Genomic DNA, 20,938 nt, shown 5'->3' with positions numbered 1-20,938 from the left:
TGTTTTGAAGAGAGTCAAAAAATAGAAGGATGATTATGCTTACTGTATTTTACAAACCATGTAAATACCTGGCTGGGTATGTTATAGTGTGGTTATGAGTCTTCAGGATGTTTGCATATCAAATAGCAGCACGCTCTGAATTTTATTTATTTTTATAGGGTGAACATTTACATACTGAGGTGATTAAGTCTGCAAAATACAGATTTGTTTTTCCAAGAGCACTGAACTATATAACAAATTCTACCATGTTTTGAAGTGTGGAGATAGAAAGCAAAACCATTTGAGATCCATGATCTACTTCCTGTTCTCAGTTACTAGATGTAGCTCCTCACATTAAATTCAAATGTCTGCAATTCTTTATCAGCAGGACTATCATCATCTAGTTGTGTACTCAGATCATTTAACAAGTGTGATTTGATCTTTCTAACTATGCACGTGTAGTGGGGTAAAAAGGTGAGTATAGACCATCAGACAGGGTAGTGGTGAATTTAGAATCTTCACTTAAGATTACTCCTACCTTATGTACTTCAATTAAACATAGAGAAGCCCTGGAAATAGCTATGGATGTCTTGATTGACAAATTCTTTATCATTACTACATTATTCCATCAGCAACTTTTTTTTTTTTTTTTACAATCTCTTTTTTCCAAGGTAGTCTTTAAAACTTGTTCTAGGAGAATTTCTACAGTTTGTAAGTTATTAGAATTCAGGTATTGAGACTGAACAATAATTAGCTGATGTGGTTAAATGATACATTACTTACAAGGGAATTTGTATTAAAGACCAAAAAACGAGCTTGATGCCTGACTCAAAAATTGCTGAGCGCTGATTGCAAGAACCTATGAAAAGAAGTACTGAGTTCTGTCAAAAACAGCAATGTCTCTGTACCATTTGTTTATAGGTAACTCTAATTTGCAGTGCAATATATCATTTTTGGCTTGATCTGGTTAATATAATGGGTTTCTGGAAAATTTCTAATAGATGGAATTTGACCCTCACATGCTTCATGCAGTTACTGTATTTCTCATGTGTTCCTATATGCAAAACTGGAGAAATTAACACTACACTTCTCTTCAGGCTTGTGTTGGTGAAACTGTAGTGATAGAATCAAGTTCAGGAAATAATGCATTATTTATGCATCTGTGTAATGTTTTCATACTTTGTAATCATTGTCTTACATACTGGTTGCATTACAATGCATTGTACTGCACATGATATAATAAAACCTTGTGAACGATTTGGGTTGATAATACGATATATCAAAAATTAAATTTCACTGTTGAGCAACTACTTGTAATTAATGTGGATCAGCACCAAGAATATCTTAGATCTTTATTTTTTCATTAATATTTTGAAAATCTTTCAGAGCAGTGTGATCACTAGAGGATAAAAGTCCTATGGTCTTTGATGTAACTGCTAAACTTGGAGTTTTCAAGTCATGAAATGGGAAGAAGTCTACCAAATAGAAGCAGCATCACTGAACAACCTAAATATAGAAAGAAAAAGCTTGTGTGGTATATAGCTCCCCTGAGCTGTTCACTTGCTTTTGCCCACTAACAGCAATTTATGAAAGCCAGTTAACTAAGAACTCTCATTTCTCTGTTACTATGCCTTAAAATGTTAATATTTTAATATTGTGTACTTCAGCTCATTACTTTTAGTGATATAAGTATGTATATGTTGTGACCCATTCCATTTTTTCTGAGCTGCTGTAAAAGTGAGAAGGGGAGGGCTCCAGCTGCTTCTGCCCATCAGTAGGTACTTTGCATTCCCCAGCTCATCCTCCAGTAGCTGTAAGACGGAACGGGGAAGTGAGATCAAGTCAATTAGCCTTGGTATACAAAGGAATTTTTCGTAAGAGTTGTTTAAAAAAACTCCAACAAAACAAGTAACAGACCTCTGTTACGTTGCTTAAAGAGTATCTCTTAAACTACTTAAAAAGTATTTATTAAAATACAGGTTTGTACTTTTAAAATAATTGACCGAAATCACTATTGGATTTAATTACGATTTTGATTGGTGTATAGAGCTTGTCTTTTCAGGGTAGTTTTGATGTGAGCCTTTTGTATCTGGTCACAATAAAACTAGTTAAAGTATTTGGCATAAGACGAAGGTTTACTCCTGTAACAGGTAGAAAAAAATGCCTGGTTGCAGAGATTGAACAGATCTGCTTTCTGCAGATTTGTATAAGCAGCTATGTTTGTGAGTGTTCAGCCTATTTGGGAAAATGTTCAAAAAGGTATATATAATGCAGAATATGATAGGTGCATTTGTTTCTTTTCGAAACAAGGATAGAGTGCTTTCCTCAGAATAAAAACTAAAATTGAATAATTTCATAGTGATGTGAACATACACAGAATTCAAATCAGGAGGATGTAAGAGTTGACTAAATAAATAACCTGCCAGAATAGAATATTTGATCACTCTTGATATTAAATCTCAGTTTATAAATAATATACAGAGTTAAAAAAAAGTTATAACAATAGCGATCTACGAATTTAAGTGAGGTAGGATTTGTGGGGAGACACATTATATAAGATATATGGTATACTTTGAAAAGCAAATTAGTTTCTGGGAGTACGATCCATCTGTTAATCAAAAATAAAATTACCTGATATTTTAATGAATACTGAATTAATACTTAGCAAACCATAGGGATCTGACCAACTTTTATTTTTACTGCTTCTAGTACCTTCTGCCAGTGTTTATAGGCATGTATAATACGGTGCTCATATCTACAGTGTAGTTATTACATCTGTAAATGATGTATTGAGCTGTTAAATATATTCTAAATTTCTCTGGCCTGTTCTATTGCTTGTATTCCCTATTGGCTAAGTGTGATAAGCTCAGCTGACCACTGAAGAGCAATTAAGTTTGTCAAATTACATTTACTGCTGCCAAATCTCAATCCCTGTTACTGAAGTACTGAGAGAGATATAAGAAAGCTAGTATATTTGTCCATCGACTGTTTAGGGAGTTATTTGAGTTGAACTGAAATAATCGGTTGAAGTGCCATCCATTTTGTATAGCTCAGTTAGGGGCTGAAGCTCTGCACATTCAGCTGTCTGCTTGCTTTCTGGTAGGTTTGAAGAGTTTGAGAAGTCTCTACTTTCTTTGAAGTTTCAATAGTATTTATTGGTTCCTGAGGCTTATAGCATTGTGTATATTTACGATACATTACGCTATCTTTTCAGGTAAAAGCATTTCCAAGCTGGTTCATATCCTAGCATCAGCCCTTGCAGGATAAGTTTAAGTCTCAGATCACTACATCTCAGAGCGCTCTAAAGCTGCTGCTGTGATGGAGAGTGCTCTGGGATGCCTGGGGAGGGAATTCGCTTTGGTCTCTCTCATTGATCAGCTATAATTGTGAGTGATGTTTCAGGTGTGGTTTTGGGGGGGTTATTTGGATCTCTTTAAAATTGAAAACATCAGGAAGCCAGACTTGAGATTAATTCTTGGGAATGAAGAATAGTTGTGAGGTTTTCAGCTTTTTCCTTCCACAAATCAAGGGCAGACCTGTGCAAGTCTTGCCAGACGTGATGGTCATATATTACATAAAGCACCACTGCAGGAGAGCTGGGCCTTGAGCACTTTATCATAAAGCTTTTTGAGAATGGTCTATCTAACATACCTTCATTTTTCTCTCTTTTTTTCTCTATCTCAGAATGATAAGCTTTTCTTGAGAAATACAGAGCTAAGAAACACAGGGGTAACATGTTGTAAAGTTGTGCACAACTTCTCAAACAAATCTCTTTGCAGGAACTTGAAATGTTATAGATGTGAGGCATACTTGTTTTCCTGAGGCATGCTTTTCCTGGTTCTTATAAAGAGTTAATTCCAAGATCACTGTTAACAGAATGAGAAAGCAAACATTTGGGTAACATTAATAACTTGAGTGGGTTTGGGTTTGATCTGGTTCTCAAAACCTGCAATATTAGCAAAACCCAAAGCAACAAAATAGTGCTGCCATACATCTCATCAAATAGCCTCAAAGGAAACAAAATGTATTCTTCAGCCTGATTATACTTTTCATAAATGTATCAAGTTAATGAGTGAATTGAGTGTTTGGGAATCCCATCTATATGAAGTCCAGAAACACTTGTTCTATGGAAACTTTGTACAAACTGACCCACACATGCAAATCTATAAGGGAGGTGCAAGAATGAGTGAAAAGAGTGCTAAAAAACTCAGTGCTCTATTCTACTCTGAATAAAAGTGCTTCTAGGTGTTTCCACCTTTTCTTCTTCTGGTTTATCTGTTGAAATCTCTGATTCTCCTAATGTTTTAAATGCTTGGGTTACTTGTCAAAATTTATATATTTATATATTTATATATATATCATATACAGACAGCTTGATCAATGCTCAGATCCTGAAGTACTGTGAAACAGGTTGTGTACACATGTACATTTTCCATCTAGCTCTTCTAGACTGAGTCCAGCAATTGATGCTTGGTTTGCTGGTGGACATACTAAGGTGAAAGGCAAGAATTATAGCTCTTCAATAATATGCATCTTAGGTGATGCATAAAGCATGATTGGGAAAAAGCCTTACTGAAAAAGACAGAAAAACTGGATAATTGATATTACTACTGATTTTTTTGCCATATGAGTAGCTGTGGTATTGTACTAAAAATAGCTCCTAAGAGATGTCACATGCATTCATTGAATTTGTCTATTTTTCACTCTGTTCTTCAGTGTATAATTTTCATCTCCATAGGTTAAATAGTTCTGGAAATGTAAAATACACTGAAGACATTGCACACTGCCACATGCTATATCTGCGTTTCTTAAAATAGAATAGAAGCATGGCTTAAATGAGTAGTATATCTGACATTCATTTATTATGTTTGTATTTTTCCTCTTAATGCACACATTCCCTACTGCATTGTCTCAAAGACTTTGAAATATTAATAAAAAGAGGAAGCTGTAAAATGAGATGCAGTCTTGCAAATAAAAATGAACAGAGCAATGTAATCCATTCAGAGACAGAGGAAGCAGTTGTGTTATACAGACAAACATTAGTGTACATACTTCAGATGTACAGGAGGCAGGAGAGAATTCATTGCATAAACACACAGCTTTATATTTATTAGCACTGAAGTACATATGTAGTGAGAAGGCCCAACCTTTTAAGAGGTTAAAATCACGAGCTACTGAATTAAAAGTGAATTCTAGTTTGAGTGTGCATCCAAAGTTGGGCCTGTACCTCTCTGGAAAGCTTTAGTAGCTCTGCATTTTTAGAGGATTCTGTATATTTCCATCTTCAGAAGACTAGTCGTTGTTGGGGAGGACAGAGATAAGATTGTTGTTTTTTTTTGCCTTTTACAGCGTTCTTTTGTTATCTCTACAGCGTGTATGTGTGCGTAATATGTATATGTAATAGCTCTGAGTAGAATTGCTGTCTACTTATTCCTCTGTAAGCAGAGGATAAAGGGGAAATAAGTGACTCCTCTGAATTTTGCTTTCATTGCATTATTACCAGTTTATCCCTTAGAACACACAGGTGAGATACCATATAGGCTTGTAGAGAGCCCTGTTCAAAGGAGAGAGAAAAGGCCTGTGAAAGTCTTACTTCTTGCTGAGATACCTACAATCAGGTAGTTCCTTGTAATTCTTTTTTTTTTTTTCTTGTGATGCATTTGTTCCAGCTATTGCACATCTATAGAATTATATTCCATTAGTTGCTTGAAAACCAAAATATGTTCCTATCTGTCTCTATTTTCAAATTTTGGGTTCCCTGGGGACTCTAGATTTTCTTTCTGAATGGTTAAGTTGAAGCTTAATTTGTAAAATAAATAAATAGAAATTAAAAGTAGTGTCACGTACATATCAAATAGATTAATCCCTATGAAGTAAGAGTTATGTAGTAGCAAATAGAGAGAACTTAGCACAGTAGATTAAAATTGCATGCATTAGTGATATATTCATGTGTACTTCCTCTGGTATTTCTCTGCTTCAGTTATAGTTGGATTTTGCCAAGATAGAGAGTGTAACTAATAACTAAAACCTCAAAAATGCTCAACCTTCAGCAAAATGCATAGCTTATAAATTTCACACAGTTCAGGGAATCTTTTATTTCTTGTGAATATCTAGCAAAAGTCAGGAATTGCAAGAAAGTTGCAAGCAGAAATTTTCATGTAGCTCAATATGCATTTTTTAAGAGCCATTCTGAAGCATTAGGATTTCACAGAACTATTTTTTTTGTGCTACCAATTTATAAGAAATTTCTGAGCTGAGATTTAATTAGGGGGTAGTAGAAAAAAACAAATAAGCCTGTAATGATATAGTGCAATTTATTAAAAAATGATTACTAGATTAGAAGTGCATGCTAACAAAATCAGACTAATTGATTCGCACACACATACGACTATAGAAGACAAAGACAGTGTGCTTATACTTAGAGTTCTAGAATAATATAAATGTAAATTTAGATTCTAAACACGAGTGGACAGTTTGGAATTCTCTTTCTTTGGCCTGTGAAAGTTCCATAAGTTGTGGATAAATTCCATATGTGTTACAGAAATGTGTGTTGAACTTCAGCCAGTAGTTTAAGATTATGTTGAAGAAAATATTTGTAAAAGGTTTCAGATGAAGAAAAGTATTTGAATGTCTACAGAGGGCAGGAGGGTTGATTGGTAGGTCTGAGGATCAATACCAGAAGTGTTTTTTTCTTTGGGGAGTTACTCTGACATTTGTTTTCATTGTGCAGTATAATCCTCAGAAGCCAAAACTACTCTTGTTATAAAATGTCCCTGTAGACAATCTGTGAAAATCTCCTGTGAAGATCAGTTTCTACTAGACTCACAGTCTTTTAAGTCTTTTCTTCTTTGTCGTAATTGGTTGGCTGACAGAAGTATTCTGTGCTACGTTCTTCTAACCAGCTATAACATAAAAATGTTCAGTAGGTAAAACATTATCAGTGCAACTTTCATATGTAACGGTCATGTCCTTGCTTTTGTCTACAGTATTGCGTTGTATGTTTATGAACAAAATAGCATTAATTTTATTTTTTTAGAAATTCCCCCATTTATTACTTGTGGATTTTTAACCAAGTACACAGTATTATAGAACATTATGTATGTTTATTAATGCAACCTTTGCACTATTACAGGGGCATTGATGCATCCCATATCCGAAGTCTGAATACTGATTTTTTTTTTTACCTTTTTCACTTTTTACAGCAAAGTTAGAAACATTTTTCAGCATTGTCTAAGTACCATTAATTCAATGACTTGAGCACCCAAGAATGGAACCTGGACATCTTGATTTGCAAACAAAGTTAGATTTATATGTTATAGTACATTTAGAAACTTGTGAAACACAATTATGGACATGTATTTAATGTTTAGATTAAACAAAAGTTACTTCTACTATGAGCTTTAATAAAGTGCTTGTTATTTGGAGAGGGCATATGTGAAGAAGCACTGGAAGAAAAAAATTGTGTAGGAAAAAACAGAATTGCAACAATAGGAAACAGGAAAAATTTAATGTGATACAACCTCTGCCCCCCCCTTCAGTGTTTATGTAATAACTCACACATGTGGGACTCCTGTGGTCTCCAGGGGGCAATCACATTCAACATGCATCAAAAGAAACAGTTCAGTTAAACCAACTCTCCCTACCCAGCAATAATTACCACAAGTTTACACTGAGATATAGTTGCAAAAGGTTAGTCAGTAGGGCATCTGCAAATCAAGTCATATGTCAACTCTACATCAATAACCTCATTATAATAGATGTTAGTATTTCAGCACATGACTGTCCAATATAGCAATCCATGTATAGTTCATTTTTAACTTTAACATTGACTTATAGCTTGTCTAATATTTTACTAACTTATGTATTTAAACACCCTACATTACATAAATTATTATCAATGACAAAAACAATGATTTAGATTGAAATTCTGCAAAGTGAAATTGCAATAAAATGTCTGACCCTATTTGTATAGCTGTCTTCAATATAAGATGAATATAGGAGGGTTTAACGCTGTAATATAAAAGCAGCACAATGAAAATCTGTACGAGTGTAGATTTTCCAATTTAAGCATTGCTTAAAGTATTACCTATACTGTTTTAATTTTCATTTTTTCCCAAATGAAAGAAAAATAGATATTTTGTTGTATTTGTAGCTTATCCATAAATTATAACACCTTTTATTAAAGTTTAAAATCCTGGGTGAAAAAAAAAATGTTCTCTAGCTAGTTTCATGCTGCTGCTTGAGGTAAGCCTGAGTAGAATTATTTTCACTGATTTGCTAATAAGCCAGATTTATGCCAATTATCTCTCATTAAAAGTGCTCTATAATAGCCTTCTATGCTATTACTTACAGACTACTTAGTGTTACAGATTAGAAAGTGGATGGAGTTGAAGATGCTTCTTTACATAATCTTGTTTAGAACTGTTCTAACTTAGAAAAGTTTTTAAAAATTGTTTATTATAAAAGCGTATTTGCTTTGAGAGTCTTTTATGGAATAAACTTCTAGGGAAGGAGTCTTATTCAGATGCAGAAAATTGAACAGACTCCATACCCCATTTCCATACCCCATCCCACCTCTGCAAAAATGGATTTTTTGGAATCAAATCTCACTGTTACACTTTTCCAGTCCTTTTTTTTTTTTTTAATTGTTTGGTTTTAGTTAGACAGAATCTACCTGAAAACAAAATTAGTTATGCTGAAATACATAAGTCTGAGAAAAAGGACTTGATTTTCAAATCAAATGCTGAAGCATCAGATCTTGGAATTAAAGAAAAAAATATTTTATCTTTAAAATAGGCAAATATAACGTTAGATTAAACTCACCTGGCCATCTACTGAAACTTGTAGTCACTTTGAGTAAAGCCATATTCATATATTTACTTAACCATGGAATTATGTGAGCAAATTGTTAGTATTTCAGGTTCCTAGCTGTTTTGCGATACATACGAGGTAAAATAGTGCACACAGACTGCCAGGGAGTGACTTAATTGTGACTTAAGGTAAAGGTAGAACTTACGTTCTTCAGTTAAGAAACTGCCTTAAGAAAACACCTTTTACATCACTTGCTCCATTAATAGATCTTACAGTATTTTACACAAGTATTACAATTATATTTAAAGAAAATGTAGCATAAGGAATAAAAAGTTTTATGGAAGGTGTCCCTAATGCTGTATGTTTGCTAATGAATTGTTAGTGACCGAGGTACTTAGTGCAAATGTAGTTTTTGGTCCAGTGAGAGCATAGTAGTATCTCTGATCAGGGGGTCAGTCTTTGGCCTGTGGAAGATGAAGCATACCATATTAACTAATTTGAAGGAACTAGGGAGTTTTACTAATCCCTTACTTCTCTGTAGATGGACTACAATGGCTAGCTATGAAGAAAGAGTACTGCCATTTGTGTCTCAGTTGCCTTTTAAAATGGATTCAATTTTTTTTTCACCTGGATTATTGAGATAATCAGATAATTGAACAATAAACAAGACTGGAGTGCAGTACATTAAATTTTATGGAAGACTGATATTTATCTGTTCTTTCAAGTTACAGTTAGTGTTCTTACTGCCTTAACAAGCATTTCTTTGATCCTCTACTGCTTATATTTTTTTCCACGTCTCTCTCTCTTTTTTATTTCTTTTTTTTAGTGAAGGTGGGGTGGAGTATGGAGTCTGTTCAACTTTCTGCATCTGAAAAAGACTCCTTTCCTAGAAATACCTTGTAGTAGACCTCACAGGTTAAAGTTATTGTAGGAATCCCAATGTTTTCACTAAATATATGTATCAACAGATATTCAGTTTTTTTTCTGTGACAGCTGTCATAATTGTTGATAGGGAAAAACTTAATTGAAAATATTGACATGATGTAGATAAACTATAAAAATGTTAACTTTGAATCACTAAAAAGCAAAAAACAAACAAAAAAACACAACATCATAATTATGCCCAGAAACCAGAACTTGTTTGTATTTCAAAAGAATGGAGAATTTACTATGACCATGTGGGAAGGAGCAACCCAGCCAGATTCTTTATTAAACATCCCAGCTTGTAGCCTTCTAAAAAACATATTTTGAGCAGTTCTTTATATTTCCATGATTATTTTAATGACATTAATTATGAATACTTTTACAAATGCATTTTTTCTTTAGTGGGATGGAGGGTTTTTTTTTTAAGCTATATCATTCAGTTTCAGTCATCTCTTTTTCAGACTTGCATATTTGCATATCGAAAGAAGCATTTTACACCTACTTTTTATCCATCACATAGCTTTGTCTTATGGAGAACTACCATAATCTATCTATCTAGAAGCTATGGCAAAGATAAAAGCCAGGTGTATGTGATTTCACCCCCTTGCCCCCTCTTTTTTTTTTTTTTTTTGAAACTTCAAAGGGACATTATGACAATGTGAACTGTGTGTCCCATGAGTGCTACAGTCCCTTCATTTTGAATAAAGAATTTTGTGTTTTCTTGCATATGGGATGAATTCCTGGCTCTACTAAAGTTAATGGGAATTTTGCCACTGCTTTGTCAAACAAAGATTTCATACATGAAGAGAAAAATAATTAAAAAAAAACAACCTTGTGCAGACAAAAATAAACTTAGAAGGTCATTGAGAAAGGAGATCTCAAGCACAAATGGAAACAGTCCATTGTCATTCATCATTTACATCTGATCTGTTGATGGGAATTGTAATGTGTGAGAAAGTCCTTCCACAGTCAAGTGCAGAGTTTGTCAAGATTAGCTTTTCTGTCTGGGTGTTCTTTCATGAAAGCATTTGGCTGCCAAGTCCTAGCAAGTATCATTACTTCTGTTCATACAGATATTAGAAAAGACTGCTAGATGACTGCTGTCTGGTTCTCATGTTTTCAACACAAGCATTGATCCTGTATGCATGATGGCTTTGTTCACCTTTTTTTTTTTTTTTTTTTTTTTTTACAAAACTGATAAATGCTAAAATAATTAACAGAATAACTGGTATCTTAAACTCTTTTTTTCCCCTCTAAATGTAAAATAAGCATACTGTAAGAATTCTAGACAATTGGCATATGAAACCTCACCTAATAACTTCCTACCTAGAAAACTTTGCTAGGAATATTTATAGACTACAAAGATTTGTGTTGATAGTGTAAAACATGACCAGTCTAGTCTACATGGAAAAGAAACAGCTCTTAGGAGTGCTGGACCTGGGGCTGAGGGACTGATGGCATGGGGCTGAGCAGAGGTAGGGACCCAGGGCCTGAGGCAGTGATGCCATTCAGTGCTGTTAGGGCCCTGACAGGAGCCCTCCCAAACCAGCTATGTTCTACCACCTCATGGAGTTCTGGGGTCAGCAGAATGATTAGAGTGATTACAGGGAACAGGGTGGTGGTATGTGGCCTTGGACCCAGCTCAGCATTATAGGAGAGACACAGCTGTCAGGGGGAACGTTGCCATTTGAGGCTGCCATTGAAAATTCCCCCCATCAATCCTGTTCCCAACTAAGAAGGCTCCCTGAGGAGTCTGCAGCTGAGCAGAGGGTCGGCTGTTGGGAGGCCAGAGCCCAGGGTCCTCAGGGTGACCCGGGAAATCTGCTGCGTCAGGGATCAGGAGGAGCATAGGGCCCTCAAGCATTAGCTCTGCTCTCATGAAGAGGCATAGGCCCACAGGATCTCAACATGTTAGTGGAGCTGGGTGCTGGTGACATGGTCCATCCATAGTCCTGGGCATGGCTGGTCATGAACCAGGTTCAGAGGCCATGGGGGAGCCCAGCCAGGAGAAGCAGGAGATGGAGGCAGGACTAGGGGTGATAGGCTGCCAAGTCCCCCCAGTGTGATGAGTTCCTGACAGCTGAGGACCTACCTCCATTTACAGAACAGGGATGGAGACAGGTAAACCTAAAACATAGTTCTGGTAAAGTTACAGAGTATGGTGCAAATTGTTTCCCTGACCATACTGTTGGTTTGAACAAGTTATTTCATGTCGAAAACCTTAAGAGACTTTCTGGAGTCTCTGTATATTTTTATCTCTATCTCCACTCAGTACTCTAGCCAGACAGCACCTACCAGAAATTCCATGTATCACTGAAGTACATCTCAGTGGAACTCAAAGACAAAGTAAAAGATTCAAGGTCATAAAGGGGAACGTGAGCTTTTCAGGCATCATGAAGGCTATTTAAGGAAAATTTTATTGCAGGCACAGAGGAAATGGATAACACCTATCAAAAACTTCTTTAGGAAGACCAAATGGAAAGTAGTGTAGTTAAACAGCGGGGTAAAGGAAGCTGTCAGAAGCAGAAAAAAAAAAAAAAAAAGGCATCCTTCAAAAAACTGAAGTTTGTCCAGTTCAGGAAAATAGAATCATAAAACCTGGAAGTGAGATTTGAAAAGCACAAATAGGCAGACCATGAAATACATGGAACACAATAAGAAGTAAGTAATGAAATACATTCAAAATAGTAATTTTCTAATGTGTCAGAAGCCGGAAGCCTGCCAGAGAACCTAAAGAGCCAAAGATAATCAAGACATATAAAGAGTGCTTTCACAAAATAAGGTCATGAGGTCAAAAAGTGGAAGAAATTTCTCCGGTATTCACAGAAAAGCAGCTCAGGGAGTTTCTGCTTCTGGAACCCTTTTTTATGGGCAAAGTATTGGAAGATGTATCTCTTATATGGTGAGGTGACAGTAGTGGAAATTACACAATTGCTGACACTAAAAATAACATTATTATAAGATCAGTGGATCAGAGCACAATTCAGGCAGAGGTCATCAAGTTCAGTGTCTTGTTTCAAGCATGGTAAGTCTGTGGTCATTCTAAAGTTCTTAAAAATTTGTGAATTCATGAATCTTGTATGTAATTTCCTTAAAGTTTCCTTTTTATCAGAGGACTGGGTGCTGTCTACTGTGACATCTGTTTTCAGAAAGGTTGCAGATAAGTTTTGGAAAACTACCTGTACCTCTGATGTCTGCATTGGGCAGATGAAGAGAAATTGTTATGGAAACAGTAGAATTAGTGGGTGAAATACAGTATGTTAGCAACAGGGCTTTTCTAAAAGTAAGTCATTCTTCATGAGTTCACAAGTCATGACATCTTTCAAACGTACCATGTCTCTGTTGTGACTGTTCAGTATGTTCATAAAAGGTCTAGAAGGCAATTAATAGTTGGAGGACAAACTTTCTGAGGAGAATATACTACTCAGGGCAGCAAAGATGTGGTCTGGCTGTAAATAAGGAGAATTTGATACTGAGAATTTGATACTGAGTTCTTTTCATTTGATTAAAGTGACATGAAATTGTTCTGTTTAATAAAAAGTTTCAAACACAGAGAACAGGAAATTCTAGCATTATTTACATGGTCGTGGACTCTGAGCTGGCAGTTATAGCTGAAGAAAATAACTTGTTGCTGTAATGCACAGTTTTGTGAAAATGTTGGAATGATAACAAGAATAAAAAATGAAATAGAATCTTGAGATCTTGAGTTACTAAGAAAGGCATAGTAGTATGACAGAAATAATCGTAACGGCACTAGAAATTCACTGTCTGTTACATCCTGAATATTATGTGCAGAGTGTTTCACCCAACTGGAAAAATGATGTAGAACTAGAAAGGTACAGAAAGGGATGATGAGAGGTATGGAATACCTTTTATATGAGCAATATTAAAATAAACTAGGACTCTTTACAGGATAAATAGATGTAAGCATAAGAGATTGATGGACTCATGAATGCCAGGAAGAAGGTGAAAAGAAAGTGAGTAGAGTAGTTGTTATCTTGTTCAAAATGAGAAATAGGGTATCTTCGAAAACAGTAGGAAGTGGGCTCAGGCCAAAACAATGTATCTTCATTTTCTGCTGCTTTGTCTGTTGAGGTGCTATGTAAACCAGTTGATGCAAGTTTCTAAATGAGTAAGAAAGTTGCCAGAAAACTAATGGGGTTGCAAAATACAAATATACCACCTTAGACGGAGGAACTCGCTGATCTACAAATTGATAAAGTTAAGAGTATGTTTTGAAGGAGTATCACTGGATGCTCGCCTGTTTTCCCTAAATATCTGCTACTGGCCACTATTAGAAAAATAATGTTAGACTAGATAATGCAGTAAGGTTGTTTTCATGTTAACGTTTGCAATCAATCTCTGTTTTGATTTGACAGATTGCTCCCTAGTAAAAGGATCGTGCTCAGCTCCTTAATACACAAAAATGCATTTCCTTTGATGTGCCTTGAAGTTCAGTCACACTTAAACAATAACAATAATAGCAAGAAAAATACAAAACAAACAAATATGTAATCAAGTGCTTGGAGAAAAATGGTGTTGACTGAATCAGATGTACCACAGAATTTTTATCTGCTGCAGTGCCCTTTGGAGTATGCTCACAGTTTTTCTATTCAAGCTGTAAGTTAGGAGTACTTTTACATTCTTTTCTAAGTTCTCATAGATTCATTTTTTAATTCCACTGAGACAGAAAATGCATAGTATTGCTTATTCTTCCATTTGTTGACTCTCAGGTCAACCAAGTGAATGTGAAACCTTGAAGCTGTCAGCTGGTAGATGATTCTTTTTCAGAATACTGAAAAGCAGATTTAGTAATGTAGATTTTTAAAAATGTGCTGTCTGTTCTCTCTATTGTACTCTTATTTTGCATTGAGGCCAATGATCTCAGTGTTTTGGGCTTAGGGTTTTGATAAAACTTTTTGGTTGAAGGTGTCAATCAGTGGCAAAAGAAAACTGAAACCTAGGACAAGAGTAAAACTTCTTCCAAGATTTCTGTAGGTGATTCTGAGACAAGGAAATGAAATTCATAAGAAAAATGAGAAACAGGGCACAATTCAACGTCATCTTCTCTGAGACCAAGAAGTATTCCTCTGACAGTGCCTCCCAACAAATACAAATGAAACTGTGTAGTAGAAAAAAAGAAAAACTGTAAGAGTATTTTAAAAATAATAATTCTAAAGAAAAGTAAAAAAGAAAGGGAGGAAACATGAAAAAGAAAAAACATTTCACAGAATAAGAAAGCCAGTAAGACTGAAGCTATGTAGTCATGTTACTAAATACAGTACTGATGGCAAAAAGCTTAAATGTTACAGGGACAAGTGTAGTGAAAAAGCTCACACAGAACAGAAAAGAACATTTTGGCAAACTCAGGCTGATTTATGATGGTAGGAGGAACTCTGTGGGTTTGCACGGTTTTGACCCTAAACCTGCAGAAGTATGTTGGATTTGGCAACGTTTCACTTGGAGTTTTTGGCTTCCTTTAAGCCCAGAAGTCAAAGCAACATTTGGGATGTGAACCAAAGCCAAGGAAAAGGTTTGGATCAACCGTGCATACCATAACAGCCAAGTTTCACACAACTCTAATTATCATAATGGTTTTCCCCTTTCTTTGTTTCTTTACACTTTTTGCTAGAGCTGCTTTTCTATTTCTGACTGTTAATGGATAGGAGTCTATATACTTAGTAAAAATCTTTGTACTGTATGTGCATAAGTAGATGAGAAATGGGAGCTCAAAGGTCTTCTCTTATTTTTTGAATTACAGCAGAATTTGAACAAAAAATTGTAGATAAAACCTGAAATGATGAAGCATCTTTCTGACCCTTTTTGAAATATTTTATATTGTATCATTTGTAGAAATGATAATGTTAGTTAGATATTAGCCTTTCCTTGTATATTTCAGAATATGAAATGACATAATAAGGCATCCAAACCACTAAACAGTTTAAGAAAAGGATATACTTCAGTTTCTTTTTACTACTTATTAACAGGTATCTCTTAGATTCTGGTAATGTAAATGTTTTCCATGGAGACAGCTGTGTCCGTACAGTAAATGGTGCATGTTCTGCACCTCATTTAGATCTCATGAAACTGAGGGATACAATATGTTCAAGCTGCTGGTCTGAGAAAGAGACTCAAATCCATAGTCTTTGTATGCATGTCAGACACTATACATGTGGTAAATGATAAACATACCATATGGGATTTGGGAAGTTAAGACTATCGAGTTCCTCACCCATTATTTTTTTCTTACATTGTATGGTCAAATCAAAAACATATTATTGTTCACATTATTAAGAGGCCATGTTTGTGGCCCCATTTATAAGGTTACAAAACTGATTATACTTTAAGCTTCTCTTTGGCCTAAAAATTTTCCTGGTTACACTCAAGCTGTCATTTAAAAAATATATATTAAAAAAAAAGGGAGGGAGAGATGAAGTAAGGGAAGGGATCGTTTTTGCATTATAGAGGTTTGAAAACTTTATCCTTAGCCAAATAGTACTGCTGAGTTTAAGGTTCATCTTGAAGAATTAGTGTTCCAGAAGTTTATTATATGTATTGGTTAAGATGTTATCTGGAAAAAATATTTGCAGTCCTGACAATATCGCAACATTATATGTAGTTTCACGATAGTTTTATTTTTAAGGTTGGGTTTGTAGACTGGACTAAATTAGTATCCTTAGCTAAACTGTGAAGTGTTTATCTGAAAATTATGAACTTAATATCTTCTTTGTTTCCAATCACATGAGGAAAATCTTCTGTTCATACCCTAAAATTGAAATTTGTTATGCTACTGAAGAAACATGAATTTGCATGAGGTTTATAATTCATGTTTGAGATCTATTATGGAACAATTGTTTGTCTCTTGTTCAATAAAAAGAAAGAGGAAAAGTGAGGCTCGCAGTAGATTATGGAGATAGGCTACTAGGGAAGGAACTAGAAAACAAAGATCTTTGAAAAGCTTAAAATCAGGAATGGAGAGGAGGAAACATAGATTTTGTGACTCTATGAATGCTGCATAACCAACCACATTTCTCTTTTTCTAATTGTTTTGAAAGCAAGAACTGTATAAACTGAGTGCATTGGAATGCAATGCTTCAGCTCTTATTTTGTCCCCTTCCCATGGTAAGTCAATAGCTGAAACAGATTAGGGAGAGAGACTGTTTCATGCTCCATGCATCTCCTCCATGGTTGAACTTTCTCTGTAGGTTAGTGTAGACTGTTTTTACTTGGATTTCATGTATGCTGTCAATTGTTGAAATATATCTGGACTGTGTGCAAGATTTTTTCTTTTTTTCTTTTTCTTTTTTCCAGTAAGTTTCTTCTGTAACTATGAGTAAAAAAAGCTGAAAGTATGTTTCATTTGCTGTTTCTCTGTTAAATTTTCTGAATGAAGACCTTATACATTTTTCAGCAAGGGATCTGTGTAGAGTTCATAAGCAGTAGTGATTCAGCTGGGTAATGTTAGTAACATGTGGAATATGTAGTTATTTCTTTTCATAACAGCACTACAGGTTTTTCTTCTGGACAAGTCACCCTTATGCTGAAGAATGTGGGGAAAAAATGAAATTGCACTTTTATTTCATGTCCTTCTCAGCATCCTCTTCTGCAGGGATAGACAGCCAAGAGAAGGTTCTACATCTAAGTCCTTAAATAGATTAACTAATGTGTGAAAGGCTTCTTTACTCTTAGATGAGTACTTTTAACAGTTTTGTCCAGTGCAAAGAATGTTAGTGAAGTGTCCCACTGAAAATGAAATAGTAAAGAGTCATACACTCAGTATTGTAATCTTGAGGCAATTGAGATAAAAGATTCTAAAGAGATATGGAATAATGGAAATATATGGGTTGTATATGAAATGAGAGACTGTCAACATTCTAATTATTTTTTTAGCTTACAGAAATATCAACTGTAAGCACTGAAAATATCTTTTTCTTTGTGAAAGCACATATTAGGGCACCAACAGAAATCTGTAGCTTTTTGGTAGTGGGTTTAATTCTGTCCAGTGTATGTGGCTGAGAAAGTTAACGGCTACTATAAAGATCAGGAAGGACATCAGGAATCAAGATTTCATACTTCAAACAACTAGTATCATCTTTTGAGATAGTAAAGAAGGAATTTGGAAGCTGTTATGTACCTTTCTACTCACTGTACTTAGTAGTTAAGACTACTAGGTTACTAGGTTACTAGATTAGGTTAGAAATGAGTTATATGTTTGGCTGTAGGCTGGACAAGACCATATACCAGAGCTGATTGGATTCCTTAATGTTACAGCCTGTTGACCAACAAATTTATTGATGGGGACCACAAGGCTTATACGTTAGAAAATCAAAAGTAAGAAGGTAGAAGTAAGGCTTGTGGGATTGTTTACCAAATAAGAAATTCTAACTCTAAGGGGTCTGTGGCTGAGTCTGAGTTAGCCGTGAAACTGACATATAAATCAATCTCATGATTTTAGCTGGTTCTTTTCCTTCCTTATCCAGGGATTCAGATTACCCAGCTGTGTCCCTACTGTAAAGCACTGTTATCAGTTCTGTAATGAAATCCTATCACGGGAACTTTATTTGACCTATCCACTGGATATGTGGCTCAAGAGTAACTGTCTGGCAACTCATTTTGCATATAGCTAGAATGTGGTGTAGGATAAAAATATAAGCAGGTATATGTCTTAACAAGTGCTTGTTAAAAAAAAAAAACAAAAAACAAAAAACAAGAAAACTCATATAACTAAAGAACTAAGCATTTGCTGACCTCAGCAAGCATTAATTTAGACCTCAACTTTAACTGAAATAAGTTTGATCCAAAGCTCATTAAAATGAAAGAATGTCTCATGGCTTTCTTTGATCCTTGAGATATGCAGAGCAGAAATAAAATTTTTAATACCTAGAAAACATGAGGTTAACAGGAAAATCGATCCGGTCGTAGGTAAAGAACAGTTAACAGATCTATCATCTTGAATATTTTGTGTTACCAGAGGAAGGAATAATAGGCTTGATAAAACAATTAGGTGGAATGGAGTCTTTAGAAAGGTAGAATTAATGTTTTAATGAAGTTTAGGGAAAAAATTGTTCCCAGAGTGACTCCAAGACTGGAAAGGTGAACAAGTTATTTCTGTTGGACCACAAAATATCTGGTTGAAGAACTGAAATTATTAGGCAAAAGCTGAAAATGTGAAAAGGAACTGGAACACGTAGTGAATGATGCTCTTGGGTTGTAAAAGTAAAACTGATGCATATGGTACTGCCATGTCTCAGAACTTCAAGAGTCTTTCAACGCATGAATAATACTTCTATAAGTAAGGAGGATGTGTTCTAACTGCTGTATGGGGATACGGGGTCAATTGCTCAATTAGAGGTAATAGAAGACTAATAAAATAAATCTGAGATCCTGGTTCACATCCTTCTGCATACTACCAGCTACTTCTGTACTTTAAATCACTATAGAAAAAAAAGTCATAAAAGTTATGTTTTAGTATCTGAAACTGTAGGATAAAGACTAAAAATATTATACTTGGATCTCAGTAAGAGTCCGTGACAGATATTTATTCTGTACAGAGAAGCTTTTGGGATTTTGTGTATGTGTTTTGCTAGTTTGTTTTTTAATTTTAGATCTGAAGAAAAGCTTTAAGCTTCTGTACCTAGTATATAGTTAATAATAATAATTTGTATGTTTGATTTTTTTTTTCTTTTCCCCCATCATTCTACAACAGCGTATCTTCAATATGAAAATAACTTCAGGATATAAGTCACTTTTTGCTGGTAAAAGCACAGAACAAATTCTAAGCATCAAGGCCCATTATCCAGCCAACTGGTTGCAAACTTTCTGAGGAAAAAATCCAAAATGGCAACTAAAATATCTTTATTTCTTGACCCATCTCAACTATGATGCAGTGACTTTGGAGACAAATGGTTTCTTGAGATTTTTGTATGATTTTTTATATAATTGTTACACTTCACTAAGTCACTGTGAATATAATGATATGCTATTTATACATTTTCAACTATAGTGTTGTCAAGGAAAGATGTATGTATGTTGTACAGCATATTGTGATTTACAGTATGGCACTTTTATATACATTACTGTACACCAGAGGACCAAAAGTATCTGTCAGTTCTTATCTATCTACTCACAGCTGTATTTAAGCAACTAATACACATTTCTGTAAACAACTTGATTTATAGACAAAGTTGGCCACTGGGAAGTATAGTCTTCCTGAAGGGTAGGAAACATGCCATTCTTCAGTTTAGTGGGGAAACCATAAACTTCCGGCTCCTGTCATGTCTTTTGGTGTTCAGTAATAACCATTTTGCTTTCCATAATACTTGCAAGTCCTTTTAATTTATAATATGTTTTGCTCTTTCCTAAATATTTATTTTATTTTCATGAAACAGCCAAGTGCTTTTAAGTACAGTTTTCTTTTTTTCCTAGTTACTATCATTAACTCTTTGATAGGCTTTCTTGATTTTAAACAGAAGCATAGAGGAATTCAACTTTCACTTCTTTTTCTATTTTGGAATCCCTAGCTGATTAAGAACTACAGTTGTCTGGCCAAGAGTGATTTCTTCACTCTATGCCAAAGAATAACTGAGAATTTTCTTCCTAACATCAGTATTTTGGCATTTCTGTAAGCACTTTTCACCTGAGATTTTCTTTTATTTGGTTCCATGTAAGGTTATACGTTACATTAATAATGTTCTGATGCTGAATTAGTGGAACCTGTATGACATACCTCTGTGGTTTTTAGATTTTTGCCCAGAATGAATATTAGGCTGTGAGCCACACACAACACTGGCTTTAATTAACGTTTTTGCAGTTTTTGTGATTGATCTGTGAAGCTTGGGAATAAGTTATACAACTCTATATCACAACTGCCCTCTGTGGGTATTATCATAATTATTATGCCTTCCTGATGAATTGAGAATGAGTTGGTGGCGGCATCATTTGATCTCATAACTGTTTATAAATATTTAAAATGTGGGAGCAATTCGATGGAGATAGACTCTTTTCAGTGGCATATATAGAACACGGAGCAATAGAACAAGGAGCAACAGGCAGAAACTGGAACAAAGGAAGTTCCATCCTAACACAAGGAAGAACTTCTTTACTGTGAGAGTGATGGAGCATTGGAACAGGCTCCCTGGAGAGGTTGTGGAGTCTCCTTCTCTGGAGATATTCCAGACCAACTTGGACGCCTACCTGTGTGGCCTGCTGTAGGGAACGTGCTTTA

The 20,938-nt window shown here is 35.1% G+C and overlaps 1 protein-coding gene across 3 annotated transcripts in view; it reads left to right on the top strand.

Annotated features, from left to right (window-relative positions):
• The window catches only part of ERC2 (ELKS/RAB6-interacting/CAST family member 2), a 456,034-nt gene that overhangs the window by 198,077 nt on the left and 237,019 nt on the right, over window positions 1-20,938 (top strand). The gene's annotated exons all lie outside the window — the stretch shown is intronic.

This window comes from Numida meleagris, chromosome 11 (genome assembly GCF_002078875.1).
Source record: "Numida meleagris isolate 19003 breed g44 Domestic line chromosome 11, NumMel1.0, whole genome shotgun sequence".
Taxonomy (NCBI): Eukaryota; Metazoa; Chordata; class Aves; order Galliformes; family Numididae; genus Numida; species Numida meleagris.
Note: the sequence above shows the minus strand (reverse complement) of the source record. Positions and strands in the feature narration are given on the sequence as shown.